Here is a 15,104-nt window from a genome sequence, read left to right on the forward strand (position 1 = left end):
CTGACACCACCCCAACTATCAGGCCACGCATACCCCCCCCCCCTCGTCCCCCAACACACATCCAGTCAACCAACAGAGGACTAGAATCCAAAACAAAGGTAAACATGGGGCACACCCTCCGGGGAACCTTCCAGAGGTGCACGACGCCACTCCCTCACGCCACGCCAGTGTCCGCGCCAACAAGTATCAGGCGGCCCCAGGCACAGCGCGGGGGGGTGGGTGCCCAGAGCGCAACACCAAATACCACCATCCTGCGGTGCCATACCGACCCCTCAAAAATAAGTAGCAAAACATACTCATTCATCACAATACAGACATGACCCACGCATCAGCAAAAAAAAAACAACAACGGACGATAGCTAGGCCGCAAATACAGAGAAGGAAGACAGCAGGACTCAATACAAAAGATACACGTCCACAGTACTCCAGAAAGTAGGAAGAAGAGAGACAAAGTCCAAAGTCACCAGAATCAGGCGACCTCCTCCTCAGCCGCCGAATGTTCACCCTCCGGATCTCGATCGTCACCCCGATCCGCAGCAGCTCGCTCGCGCTGGAGGCGCTTCGCAAAGTCCTCAGCATGCTGTGGGTTGGTGAAGAAATGTTGTTTAGCCTGATGCGTCACTCTAAGTTTAGCCGGATAAAGCAAGGCGTAGTTCACTTGGAGGTCCCGAAGCTTCTTTTTCACCCCCAAGAACTTCCGACGCTGGTCCTGCACCATCGGCGTGAAGTCGGGGTACATGGTGAAAGACACCCCTTCGAAGGAGAGAGCCCTATTAGTGCGGGCAGCCTGAAGAGCAGCGTCTCGATCACGATAATTCAAAAGGCGCGCAATGATGGGACGCGGTGCAGCCCCAGAGGACGGGTGAGGTCCCAATGTCCGATGCGCTCTCTCAACGATGAACTGGGACGAGAAAACATCCGTCCCAATGGCGCCCACCAGTAGCCTCTCCACATAAGTCTCCATTTTGCCCACATTCGTGGACTCCGGGACACCTACAATGCGCACGTTGTTGCGCCTACTCCTCGCTTCCAACTCTTCGTTCTTAGCGGCAATGACACGCAAGATGTTGTCCATTCTCGCCAGTTGGGTGGTATGGGTGGCCGCCGTGTCATCATGGTCCGAAATGCGCTGTTCCGCCGCCGTCAAGCGCTCCTCATGCACGTCCAATTTCTGAACGACCGCATCCATGCGCGACGATATCTTGTCCACTTTGTCCACTATAGTGGCGAACCCCTGCCTCATCTCCTGCATCATTTGGGTAAAGTCCGGTGGTGGTGGGTGCGGGACACTCTCAGCGACATTCGGGGGGGGGGGACCGCGAAGTCCCAGCTTCCTGGAGCAAACGCGTCCCACGCCTAGCCCCTCCAGAGTCAAAGGACAATTTGGACTGTTTAGTGTCCGGCTTCCCCATAACGGTGGTGCAGTGGGGGATCGAGGCAAATAGGAGTCAGGATAGAGGTCGGACAAGGGACCCGGCCAAGTAGAAAGCAGCTCGAATCGTGGGGGCACGAGCAGGCCAGCACGCCCCGCCACTCCCAACGATGAGAAATGGCCGTCTCCGCTTCCAGCCCAAGGGGGCAAACCCTCAGAATCCAAGTAGAAGATCCGTTGCGCCTCCGTAAGCAATGGTATCTGGGCAGGCAGATGGGACAGCCGAGAGATAAGTCCGACACCAAGGAAGAGCCAAGCGTCTTGCCCGACCAGCGAACGGGCCTGGCGGAGAAGGGCGGAGCTAGGCCTACACCCCACGTGCAGAGCCCCGGACTGGCATGAACAGTGATGCCGGGCAAGAGGGCATCAGACTTCCAGAGCGCGAGTCGGAAAAACTTGGGATCCTCGTAACTTCGGTCAGCAACCTTCGAATGGCTCAGGAGTTGGACCGTGGGTGGACAGCCGATATCCCAACCGATCCGTGGGGTCAGTTCAGGGCGCAGCGATGGTAATCAGGATACCTAGGCGGATAATAGCTCCGGGCAGCGGGAGCCTCACGACAGTGCGGCCATTCCGCAGTGCGCCCTCTAGCGCCCCCCCCCCAGCTCAAAATCCTTAACCAGTGGATACATGCCCCACAGGACGACCCATCGTTCAAGGCTGACAGAGCACAACTGGGTGCGAACAGTTTACTGGCCCCACTGTACCACCGTGGAGTGGCGGAAAAACTTAATGGGCCCACGAAACACACAGTTCGCATATGGTACAAGGCACAGGCAAAGTTGAAGTGGGATGGCATCATTACGAAACTTACGCCCCTGTGGGACGCGAAGGCGTTGGGCCATTTGCGGCGCTCTAAGGGCTTCACACAATGGGACAACATCGGCATCTCCACGGTGGGGGACATGTGGACGAGGGAGGGAGTGATCTCATTTGCCACTCTGCAAGAACAATACGAGTTGGGGAACACAGAGCTCTACAGATACATCCAGGTCCGACACGCACTGCAAGCAGCGATCCCGCCCGACACATCCCTGCCCGAATCCTCCCCTCTGGAGGACCGTCTACTTACTGACTTCATGCAAGAAGGGGCGACATCGCTGACATATCGCAAACTGATTAACAATATGCCTGATCCACTGGGGAAACTGAGAGACAAATGGATGGTGGAAGTGGGTGACCTGGACGAAACTGAATGGAACGCAACCATGGCATCCCCACGTGAAGCAGGCATATCGTCCAAATTTCGCCTGGTGCAGCTAAAAATCCTACACAGAATCTACTACACCCGTACATTGCTTCATAAACTGCACAGGGCTGATCATCCGTACTGCCTTAGGGGCTGCGGAGCAGAAGGGACCTTCATACACACGGTGTGGGAATGTCCACTGATTGTCGGTTACTGGCAACGGGTAGTGCGCACAATGGCTCAGGCACTTCACACCACCCTCACTCTAGACTCACGGCTCTGCTTACTAAACATCTGGGAGCCGACTGACCTCACCTTTTATGCCAGGACCTGGGTCACAGTGGGGATGGTAACAGCGAAACGGGACATAGCTCAGAAGTGGGGGTCGGCTGATCTCCCCACGCTTCCCCAATGGCTCCGCAACATGGACATGCTTATGTTGACTGAAAGGGCGGTGTACAAATTGAGAGGTAATCCACGTAAATGAAATGGGGTGTGGAAACCCTGGAACTCCTATAGAGGGGATATCTGTGAACCACTGGAAGAGGATGACATCGAGGGATCTGAGAGTGACGAGGAGCATTGATTGGGAGTACATATGTATATAGGGCGTGTGCAACGGAATTTGGGTGGGACCTACTTCGGGAGGTGGTAAGGGAGGGTGTGGGAGCTAGGGGGCTTTGATACGATAACTTGCTCTCTTTACAGATGGACTGTGCTACGAGTGCCGAAAGCTACTACTTCAAGTATGTGCCGGACTAAGTGTGCTGTTTTTACTGTTTTAAGTTTGTTGCAAGATAAAAAAGGCAAGACTCAGACGAATAGTAGCCAACAAAACACAAAATCGCAAACTGTATTTCTACGACACATGTATATCCCTATTCATCACATCGCCGACAAGACCTGAAATGCTTTGACACTAACGTGGATGATATCAGTTTCGTCATTTCTATATATTGTATTACTTCGTACACTTAGTACTTAATGTATGAAAACGTGATGGATGAGGATGTTAATACTATCTTTGTTTTGCACCAAAAATAAAAAAAATAAAAAAAAAATACACTATTTGAGACTAAAACATACAAATATTGACATAAAATCTCTGAATTAGAAAAACCAAAGTCATAGTCTTACTATAAACTATATAACCTGAGCATTCATTCACCTGTGACAGATTTTAGAAATACTGCAAATGCTGTTTCCGCACAGCTAATCACAGAGCTGCGACCCAGTATTTTGGTCTCCTCAAATTCTTTGTTGCTTCATAAGGCATCTGTTAGTCTCAATACACTCTCAAGTCTTCTTTATATGCATAACATACGCTGTCATTTCCCACTTATCTAGGTTCGGGATTCCAGGAGTCATGATGTCTAGATGCTGCACATACGTGTCAGGTTACTGGCTGAGACATTGGTACCCAGGTTAAATCCAGGAGTACTCCTGGAGTGAATGGTTCTAAAGCCAAGAGGAGAGTCAAGGACCTGGAAGTGGGGTCAACAGAACCACTCCCAAGATGGATAACACCTTCATGTGCGTTTGTATGATCCATGGAAAGTCCGAGAGACTGGTTCCGGCTTGTAGGAGATCTGGAAAGGTAGGGAAAGCGAGAGGGGCAGAGAGTATGGGTCACAATCACCAAAGAGTATGTTAGGAGTTTGTGCCCTGATGACATACACCCAGAACCAGGAACATCATTGGAGGACTGAAGGTCCACAAAAGGATCAATGGCAGGGTGTGGCCCTGAGTGGAGGCAATGGAAGTGGTTTGACCATGGATTTATGGACATTAAGAGCACATTGTGACAGAATCTTTACACATATGTGGTATTGTTTCAAGATCTGCCTTGCAGTGATAACAATGCCACTCCTCACTCTTCTCACACAGAAAAGTAGTTGTTCAAGCAATCATATTTGGCTTGAGTATTGGCATCTATTGTACCTGCGGATCCCCCTCTTATATATCACACCACTTGCAAATTGTCCAGAATGCCACAGCTTGCCTTATTATTGGACTGTCACCCATCTCAACACAATTCATTTGCTTCCCATCACCAAACCTTCTATCTTTAAATCTCCAATATCCCCCACTCATTTGGGCTTTTACAGATTTGGTCCTCCATTATCACCCTATCAATCAATCAATCAATCATCGTATTTATATAGCGCACTACTTACCCAGAGGGTCTCAAGGCGCGGGGGGGGGATCCGCTACTGCTCGAACAACCAGGTCTTGAGTTGCTTCCTGAAGGCGAGGTGGTCCTGGGTCCGGCGGAGGTGGGTGGGGAGGGAGTTCCATGTCTTGGCGGCGAGGTAGGAGAAGGACCGTCCCCCTGTGGTGGCTCTGCGGATGCGGGGGACGTCGGCGAGGGCGTGGCTGGTCAAACGAAGCTGGCGTTTGGGAGCGTAGAAGTTGAGGCGGCTGTTGAGGTATCCTGGGCCTTGGCTGTGTAGGGCTTTGTGTGCGTTGGTGAGGAGACGGAAGGTGATTCTCTTGTTGACCGGGAGCCAGTGCAGATCTCTCAGGTGTCCGGAGATGTGGCTGCGACGGGGGATGTCCAGGATGAGTCGTGCTGAGGCGTTCTGGATCCGCTGGAGTCTCTTCTGGAGTTTGGCGGTGGTTCCGGCGTAGAGGGTGTTGCCGTAGTCCAGACGGCTGGTGACGAGGGCCTGGGTGACCGTCTTCCTGGTCTCGGTGGGGATCCACCGGAAGATCTTACGTAGCATGCGCAGGATATTGAAGCACGACGAGGAGACGGCGTTGACTTGCCTGGTCATGGAGAGGGAGGAGTCCAGGATGAAGCCCAGGTTGCCTGCGTGGTCTGTTGGTTTGGGTGCGCTGCCTAGGGCGGGCGGCCACCAGGAGTCGTCCCAGGCGGAGGGTGAGGATCCCAGGATGAGGACTTCCGTCTTGTCCGAGTTCAGTTTCAGGCGGCTGTTCTTCATCCATTCGGCTACCTCTTTCATCCCTTCGTGAAGGTTGGCTCTGGCGGTGGCGGGGTCGTTGGTAAGGGAGAGGATCAGCTGGGTGTCGTCGGCGTAGGAGAACTCCTCACACCTTCGCACCCATCCATGTTTCAAATGTGCATGTTTTAGCAGACAATTATTTTCTTGACGCCAAATATTGTAACTCCGAACATCATAGTTACTATATTTCAAATCATATCTTATTCTGGGAAAATCTCAAAACATTACTCTTCCAGCTATATTAAACCATTACTTCTAGACTGTTTTTCCCAGTGCCAGGACACCCCTAGGGGTAGCAGTCAGCTGTACAAAACAGTAATTCCTTCATTCACTCATCCTGTAGGAAGCTGGCTCTATATATACTATACCAAAATGAGGTATAGTGTGCCCAGAGTCCAGTAGAACCCTAAAGGTAGGCAGAGGTAAAGGTAGATAGCACCTGACTCTCTATTTGTGGTTGTGTGGGTGAGCAGTAAGACTTTATCAGGGGGTAGTGTTAAGCATTTGTTGTACACACTCAATCGGCAAATTACGTCACACACTCAAAGACTGAACTCAGACCAATTTTGTTCTTATAAAAATATTGTTTAGTTATTTTATTTCTAGAACCAAGTCAAGCCTGGCACACGCAAGTTAAATAAATGATTTTCAATATATTATGCAGTGTTTACAAGTTAATGCAAGTTCAAATGCAGTTGTTTGAAATACAGGTAAGTCAAGGTACTTTTTAGTTACTTTTTCAGATTACTTTTTAGATTACTTTTTCTACTCACTGTGATATGCCTAGACATCACACTGGGAAATTTCCTAGAGAAGTAAATCAGTTTTGCACAGTTATAACTTTTTCGGTTCCATACAAATCAACTCCACACAACATTTTTCAGAGAAAAACAGTCAATAGGTTCCTATGGAGAGAAATAAAGTTAACGGTTACCAGGTAAGTAATCAGTCTTTTGAGTTGAGTTTCTGGGGTTAGAACAAGGGTTCCCCCAGGGTCAAGGATGCACTCTTGTTACACCCTCAGCGGGACTAGGGCAGTTGGGTGCAGAGTGCTGAGGCCCAATGTTATCCAATGGGGGATAGGAGGCCTCTAGTTGGTGGCTGCTTACGAGCAGGCCACTGGGATGTGGGAGCAAAGCTCCTGCTGTTAGACTCAGGGCAAAGGGGTATCCGAGGTATCACCCAAAGTACACCTGCAGTGGCACAAGGGCGGCAGGGTGCAGGGTGCTGTTTTGGCTTCGGGTGCCCTGTTGATTGCAATGGGGATTCTCCGGTTTCAACAAAGACTGCAGGCTCGGGGATGGAGATCTTCTGGAGCCGACCACCGGTTGGAGAGGTAAGTTGGGATGCCTGGGGATTCTGGGACACCGTCGGTTGGGCCATCCAAGGCTGTGAGGCTTCGAGTGTAGGGGTGTCTTTAGGCGTCGGTTTTCTCTTACCAACTCCAGGCGGGGGATCCTCCAGAAAGAGGCAGCAGTCTTAGCTGGGAGATTCGAGACAGGTCAGAGGTCACCAGATCTTGGGTCAGAATCACCTGAGAGACCTCCTTGTGATGGGCCACTTGAACTCAGGCCATGGGTGACCATTGCAGAGTGGTGGAGACTCGCAGATTTTGCCAGAGCTTGAATCTGTTGGTAAACAAATCCAGTGTTCGCGGGAGACAAAGTATTTTCTTTGGAAGGCAGGGCAGGTCCTTGGGGTTCTTGAGGTTGCTGGCTGCTGACACACCGGAGTTTCGCTTCAGGTTCGAGGTGGGGAGAGGCCGGTAGGGCTGGGGCCAAGCCAGTGGGTATCCTCCTCTTTTCAGCTTCGGCACGGCTATTCGGTCCTTCTTCTTTTCTTCTTGGTTGCTGCTTGTCTGAGGAGTCAAGGTTCAGGGGTGCCCCTAAATATAAGATTTATGGGCGTTACAGGTATGTAAAAGGTTGGGACCAATGGGTCCCTTCCTTTGGGGTGGGTATACCTCCTATTATGCCACCCTCCAGTGGGAGGGGGGCATATGCCTCACTCTGGTTGGCTGGGTCCCCCATCTGCAAGATGGTGGGGACTGAGAGTTGTGCTTTACCTCACCTCCCCAAAGGTGGGCACACGTCCTTTCCTCACTTGGTTTTCCCGCCAGTTCTCCTGCCCAAAGTGGGAGTCAGAACCGGTGGGGACCAGTTGCTGGAAGCAGCAAAAGGCTTGGGGAAGCTCACAAACTCGGCAAGCCTTTGAAGCTTCCCCTTCATGGACCCTGCAAATCCTGGGGAGGAGGCTTAGCACCTCGTCCCAGGGTGTTTCAGGCCCCCGAGAGCAGCAGGCGCTTGACCCAGGGGTCCAGAAACATGTCTGGTGGTGGCAGCTGGGTAGCAGCCACTCAGCCAGGACACTAGTGTTAGGTCATTCTTCATGGGGCATCTCTAAGATGCCCTCTGTTTCCATTTCTCATTAAATTCCACACTGGCATCAGTGTGGGTTTAATGTGCTGAGAAGTTTGATACCAAACTTCTCAGTTTTCAGTAAAGCCATTATGGCACTGTGGAGTTTGCAATGACTAGCTCCCAGCATCATACCTTCTTAATGGCAGCACTGCACTTACAATGCCTAAGAAGTGATGTAGACACTGTAGTGGTACAGGGCTCATGCACCTGTACCCTCACCACTGGTATGGTACACCCAGCTAGAGGGGTGACTGATCTATGTCAGGGCATTACTGCACTTACAATGTCTAAGAATTGGCTCAGACACTATAGGGGTACATGGCTCAAGCACCTGCATTCTCACCACTGGTATAGTGCACCCAGCTAGAGGGATGCCTGATCTATGCCAGGGCAGTGGGTTGTAGGCATGGCATAAACGGATGTGTGCCATATCGACTCTTCACTTTGTTCTGCAGCAAAAGATGCAGCATGCAAAGACAGTGTGTGAGTGTAAAGGTATAGGGCCACTAAGGGTGGCACAATAAGTGCTGCAGCCCTTAGAGACCTTTGATGGTCATAGTGCCCTGGGTACATGGGGTACCATTTACCAGGGGCTGACCTGTGGCCAGAGAGTGCCAATTGGGTTTTGCCTTTAATGCAGTTTTAGGGAAAGAACATAGGCCATGTGTACCTCATTGGCATGAGCCCAGGGCACACTCAGTCAAAATGCATCAGCAGTTCAGCAAAAAGTGTGGAAACCATGCAGAAAGAGGATACTTTTTCACTTTGCCATACCCTGGTTCCTATTAAAAAAGCACATGTCTCAGTCAGAAAATAAACGCTTTTTGTCTGGCCATCGTATTGCTTAACTTAACCCCGTGAAAGCAGTTAGCGAGGCGAGTATAATAAAGTTTGGTTATCTTTAGAAGCTGGGTTATTATTATGGAAGGGGGTATCCCTTCCAACTTAATAAAAACAATCTGTTTAGGACACAACACAGATCTAAGCACATTTCTGCTCCATCCATGGTAGTAATGACACAAGCAGTAGGCAGATTCTCAGAGAAGTGTGTGTTAAGTTCAAGCAGTACCAGACAATCTCGAGGTAAAGAACATAATACCACAACATTCTCAAACCAATTTAGAGAATTTAAGTGCAATAAACAAAAAATATTAAAAGAAATAAGCCCAAATAATGGGAAACAGAGATGTTTAGTAAAACCTTTTTAAGGAAAAAAGAGACAAGTAAGTACAAAGCTTCAATTGAAAGTTGAAGTTAATGGTTGACCAGGACCTAAGTGCGATTTCAGACACCTGCGATGGAGCAGAGGTCGGGTGAACCAAGCAGGCTATAGTGATCAAAGGTATTACCTTTGGACCTAGATTTGTTTGCTTCCCCTCATATTCCAGTGGGGTAGAGCTGAATGCTGAATCCATCAAGCATCCCTGAAAGTCAGATTAATCTTCATCAAGCTGCAGGTGAAGTCTTATTTGTGTGGCACCAAACACTCCTATGGGATGGAGCAAGATTTTGTGGCTGCTGGAGTGGATTTGTCACCTTGATCTGGCCTAAGGTTTTACCTTTGGACCTAGGGTCTTATTTGGAGTTTGATGAAGTATGACACCCTTCATAAAGTAGCAGATGACCTTATATAGAAACTGCCATTGATATCAATTCACTAAGGCAGAGGGGAAAACGTCCACTTTTTGTCAGATGTTCTGCATCCGCCCAACTCTAAAACAAGCACTGGCGTTGCCAATAGGTCTCGCAGTAGGAAAGTTTGAGCTATTGGTTGTGTAAATGACAAAGCCCTTTATGTATTCAAAATGATAACAACAGTGAAAGGCATTGTTATTTGCCATTGTAATAGTTCCACCTGTCGTACTGCGCGATCTATTGGCAAGGTGAGTGTTTTTCGTGTGTGAGTGGCGTTGTGTGTGTGAGTGGCGTTGCGTGTGTGAGTGGCGTTGCGTGTGTGAGTGGCGTTGCGTGTGTGAGTGGCGTTGCGTGTGTGAGTGGTGTTGCGTGTGTGAGTGGCGTTGCCTGTGTGAGTGGCGTTGCCTGTGTGAGAGGTGTTGCCTGTGTGTGAGGCGTTGGCTGTGTGATTTGTGTTGCCTGTGTGAGTGGCGTTGCCTGTGTGAGTGGCGTTGGCAGTGTGAGTGGCGTTGCATGTGTGAGTGGCGTTGCATGTGGCAGTGGCATTGCATGTGTGCGTAGTTGAGTTGCGTTGTTGAGTGGCGTTGCATGTGTGAGTGGCGTTGCATGTGTGAGTGGCGTTGCATGTGTGAGTGGCGTTGCATGTGTGAGTGGCGTTGCCTGTGTGAGTGGCGTTGCCTGTGTGAGAGGTGTTGCCTGTGTGTGAGGCGTTGGCTGTGTGATTTGTGTTGCCTGTGTGAGTGGCGTTGCCTGTGTGAGTGTGGTTGGCAGTGTGAGTGGCGTTGCATGTGTGAGTGGCGTTGCATGTGGCAGTGGCATTGCATGTGTGCGTAGTTGAGTTGCGTTGTTGAGTGGCGTTGCATGTGTGAGTGGCGTTGCATGTGTGAGTGGCGTTGCATGTGTGAGTGGCGTTGCATGTGTGAGTGTTGTTGCGTAGTTGAGTGGCATTGCGTAGTTGAGTGGCATTGCGTAGTTGAGTGGCGTTGCGTAGTTGAGTGGCTTTTAGTAGATGAGTGGCGTTGCGTCGATGAGTGGTGTTGCGTAGGTATGTGGCGTTGCGTAGGTGAGTGGTGTTGCGTAGGTGAGTGGTGTTGCGTAGGTGAGTGGCGTTGCGTAGGTGAGTGGGCAGCGTTGCGTAGTTGAGTGGCGTTGCGTATGTGAGTGCCGTTGCGTACTTGAGTGGCGTTGTGTAGTTGAGTGGCGTTGCGTAGTTGAGTGGCGTTGCGTAGTTGAGTGGCGTTGCGTAGTTGAGTAGTGTTGCGTCTTTTCGTGGCATTGTTGTGGATGAGGGGTGTTAGTATGAGGGAGTTGAGGGTGAGGGTGAGTGTGAGGGGAGGGGAGGCAGAGTGAGGGAGGTTGAGGGGGTGAGGGAGTGTAAGGGAGAGTGAGGGTGAGGCTGAGCGGGTGTGAGAGAGTCAGTGAGGGAGTGCGTGAGAGGGTGAGTGAGGGGGTGTGTGATGTGGTGTGTGAGAGCGTGAGTGATGGGGTGTGTGAGGGGTGTGTGAGAGGGTGTGTGAGAGGGTGAGGGTGTGTTAGGGTGAATGAGGGTGAATGAGGGGGGGTGAGGGGGGTGAGGGTGGGGTGTTGAGGGAGTGAGTGTGAGGGTGTGAGGGGTGAGGTTGAGGGGGTGAGTGTAAGGGGGTGGGAGCGTTAGGGTGTGTTATTTTTAGGGTGTGTGAGGGTGAGTGAGGGTGTGTGACTTTTCTGGTGTGTGACGGTGCTGAGTGATGGTGTTATGGTGCTGAGTGGTGTGGTGGTGTCCCTGAGTGGTGTGGTGGTGTCCCTGAGTGGTGTGTTGGTGTCCCTGAGTGATGTGGTGGTGTCCCTGATTGATTTTGTGGTGTACATCAGTGATGTGGTGGTGTCCCTGAGTGCTGTGTTGGTGTCCCTTAGTGCCGTGTTGGTGAGAGATACTTTTTAAGGATTGGAGCAAAAGCATGGGTTATCCTTTTCCTCCATTAGATTCAGAGTCTGTTGATGAGGCAGGGAGTGTGTTGAGTGATGGTGGTGACACCATTTTGGATGTCACAGCCATGATTTACAAATGTGTGATGACGATGGTGCAGGAGGAGACATGTTTAATCGGAGCTGACAAAGAGCTTTTAAGAGGTGTAGATGGGGAATAAAAATTAACTTATAAGAGAACAGAGACACAGAATCTTCTTTCTTAGAGGATATCTGGAATTAAGCAGTTGAAGGTATAAGGACAGGCATGGAGAACGTGGGTACCCTGGTGCTTGGGGAGGAATTTGATTCTTCTTGAGGCTTCTGTGGTAAATCTGGTTAATTTTCTCTCTGAGTTGTATAGTAACGGATTGAGTTCTAAGACTGTGACTTGTTATACGTTCACTGTAGTGGCCAGTCATTCTTTGTTAGAAACAGGTTGATAAATAAGAATAGTTGAGTTCGCAGAGTGCCTAAGAGCATGATATTAAAGTAGGCAAAGAAGGACTGGGTATAGTTATTTGAGATGGAGGTAATGTTTTTTTAAACTATGTAATAAGTATTTGAGTTTGTGTGAGATTAATTTGAAGTTGGCAACTTTGAAGTGTTTCATGTATTTTTGATTGTAGCTGAGAAGCAGGTTTTGCAGTCTGGGCGGGGCTTTGCTTCAGATTTTGAGGAGAGCAAAAACTATGAATGAGATTATTTCCCTGAGGTTTGGAGAGAAGAGAACCCACACTTTTGTGATTGCATGTATGCAACAATATAAACAATTAGAATGGAGGAGTACAGACAACCGATGAGGAGCAATTGTTAATTTTACATTTGAACCAGATAAAGTTATGATGGCAGCAGCAATAGCAAGATGGAATAAAGGAGTCCAGGGTGACTTGGAGGGATTCAAAGCTCATTCAGACATCAGCATGGCTGTATGTTACTTGAGGGCCACCCAGTGGAATACATGGTTAATGGCTGCCACAGTAGGCCCTCTTCCTCAAGGGCTTGGCTAGGCCCTGATGAAGCCGGGAGTAGACCGCGGAGCTCTGCCCTAGGAATCCACCAGAATCCTGAGTCCAAGCCTCACTAAACCCTTGATGGAACAGCAGTGGAAGAGCCCCAGAGCAAGTAATATAGGCCTTGGGGGAGTCTCGTGCCGCAGATTGCGAGAAAAGCGGGATTAGGTAAAGGAAGATCCCGGGAGGCCGCATACAAAATGGCGCCCCGCCATGCAGAACGAGTGCTGAAGTCGAGAGCCCGCGGGCAGAGTACTCAGTGAGATCGGAGGCGTGGAGACGGCGCAATCACAGCAGCGAAGGCGGGCTGCAGGGAGTGCACTGGATGTCTGAGTCCAGAGGTAATAACGGGGGTAGGGATTCCAGATATCCCCAAGACGCGCAAGTATAGGAAGAGCTGAGGAGGTTGTGATGAATGGGAGAACGCGAGTGGTGCTTGAAATGGAGAGGTGTTGCAGGTGAGCTGGAGCAACAGAAAAGCGGGATTAGGTAAAGGAAGATCCCGGGAGGCCGCAGACAAAATGGCGCCCCGCCATGCAGAACGAGTGCTGAAGTCGAGAGCCCGCGGGCAGAGTACTCAGTGAGATCGGAGGCGTGGAGACGGCGCAATCACAGCAGCGAAGGCGGGCTGCAGGGAGTGCACTGGATGTCTGAGTCCAGAGGTAATAACGGGGGTAGGGATTCCAGATATCACCAAGACGCGCAAGTATAGGAAGAGCTGAGGAGGTTGTGATGAATGGGAGAACGCGAGTGGTGCTTGAAATGGAGAGGTGTTGCAGGTGAGCTGGAGCAACCACAGGCCTGAGAGAACTCATGGCCCTGCCTGCCACGCTCTGCAGCCCGAAACAGTGCAGGGATCACAAAGAAGGCGCAAGTGAATAACGTAGTCGGAAGAGGAGCCTAGGAGCAGAAATAGAGACTCTGCCGTAGGATAGCAGGAGCTGCAAAGTGCACAGGACGGCGGTGGTGAGGGGCCTTCAGCAGTTCAGGTGGGAGGCGACTCCGCAAGTGGAGGACTGACCTTCATCCGGAGGGATGAGAGGGGGCACAATACAAGACTATAGTGCAGCCTGCGGAGGGGGATAGTGGGAAGCGCCCCAGGGCCAACGATTGCAGTCGCATGCTGGTAAAGCATGGAGAACCCCGGAGAAAGAGACTGTGGAGGGGAGTGAGAGGGCCCACGACAAGCTCAAGATACAGACCGGGGAAACGGGTAATGAAGGAGACAATTCAGACACCATACCGGCCAGTGCGAGAATGGACGGAGTGGAGTGTGAAATTGGAGAACGTGATGGTGGGAGACCCAGTGTGAGCCCCAGGCATCAACGGAGGAAGGGCCAGGCTGAGTGGGCTAGACGGGTCCGGAAAACACAGGAGGTTTGAGGGAAGCATCGGGTGGAGCTCCCTGGTGGGACTGAGGAGTGCAGAAAGAGACAGGGGGCTGCCAACCATCCCCCATCCAACGTCCAACCAACAGGGAGGTGAGGCCGTTGGCGAATATGGGCAGGCAGATTACGAGGGAAGCCGGATGGGGGCGGGAAAGCCTGGTGGGAGGCGTGAACGCCGGATGGGGGCGGGAAAGCCTGGTGGGAGGCGTGAATGCGCGAGGGGAGGCAGGCGGATTGGGAGAGAAGCCTGATGGGGGCGGGAGAGCCTGGTGGGTGGGCGTGAATGAGGGGAGGACTGGGCTGGGCTTGCATGCGATGCGCGTGCATGTACACGGGCACTGCATGAAAACCGCGGGTCTGAAAGCCCTTTGGTTTGAAGATGTTTTCGCCGACATGAATTCTCGCTACGCTCGATGCGCTTGCGCGCATCGATAGGTCGCGAGACCTAAAAAGGCCCTTAGTCCCTTGTTTGATTTTCAAAATCCTCCAGTGGGGCAAGGCTAGAAGCTGCAGCAAAGCGAGGCTTCTCATTTTTGGGTGACATCACTTCAAGGTCCAGCTGAAGTATTTTTCTGCACAGTAGAAAGGCCTGATCAGGACAAACTGCTGGATGGTTCAGCCTTTCCAAATAAGCCTCAGTACCTTGTCTAGTGCCTGGGAGTAGGAACAATGAGTAAGTGCACATCAGTTCTTAGTGCAGGAAAAATATTCCTGGTCACTTATACAGTCTCCAGGTCCTCGGGGTAGGTCTCATCAGCCAAGGCTCCTGCAGGGTCCGGTCCACAGTTGTTTGCTGCGTCTTCTTGAAATTAGGGTTTTCTGCCTTTGTGTCACTGTAGTAACAAAATGAAGGCCAATTTTGTGCCCTTTGCTAAGCAGTACCCATCCTTGGATGCCAGCAAGTTTTAGGAGTGTTTGGATATTCTTTTCTTTGAATGTTGTGTTTACAGGTCTAGGAATGTTCTGAGGAGGTAAACGTGAGGTGCCAGTTGTACTCTTCAGACTAGTGAGTGACTGAAGGCGTCAATAGATCTAATCCTGGTAACTTTATTGAATGATTCCCACCTTTGTTTTCAGAACTTCCTTTCTCACTTTACTGCAATCCTTCCCAGAATCC

The sequence above is a fragment of the Lissotriton vulgaris genome, chromosome 7 (genome assembly GCF_964263255.1).
Source record: "Lissotriton vulgaris chromosome 7, aLisVul1.2, whole genome shotgun sequence".
Classification (NCBI taxonomy): domain Eukaryota; kingdom Metazoa; phylum Chordata; class Amphibia; order Caudata; family Salamandridae; genus Lissotriton; species Lissotriton vulgaris.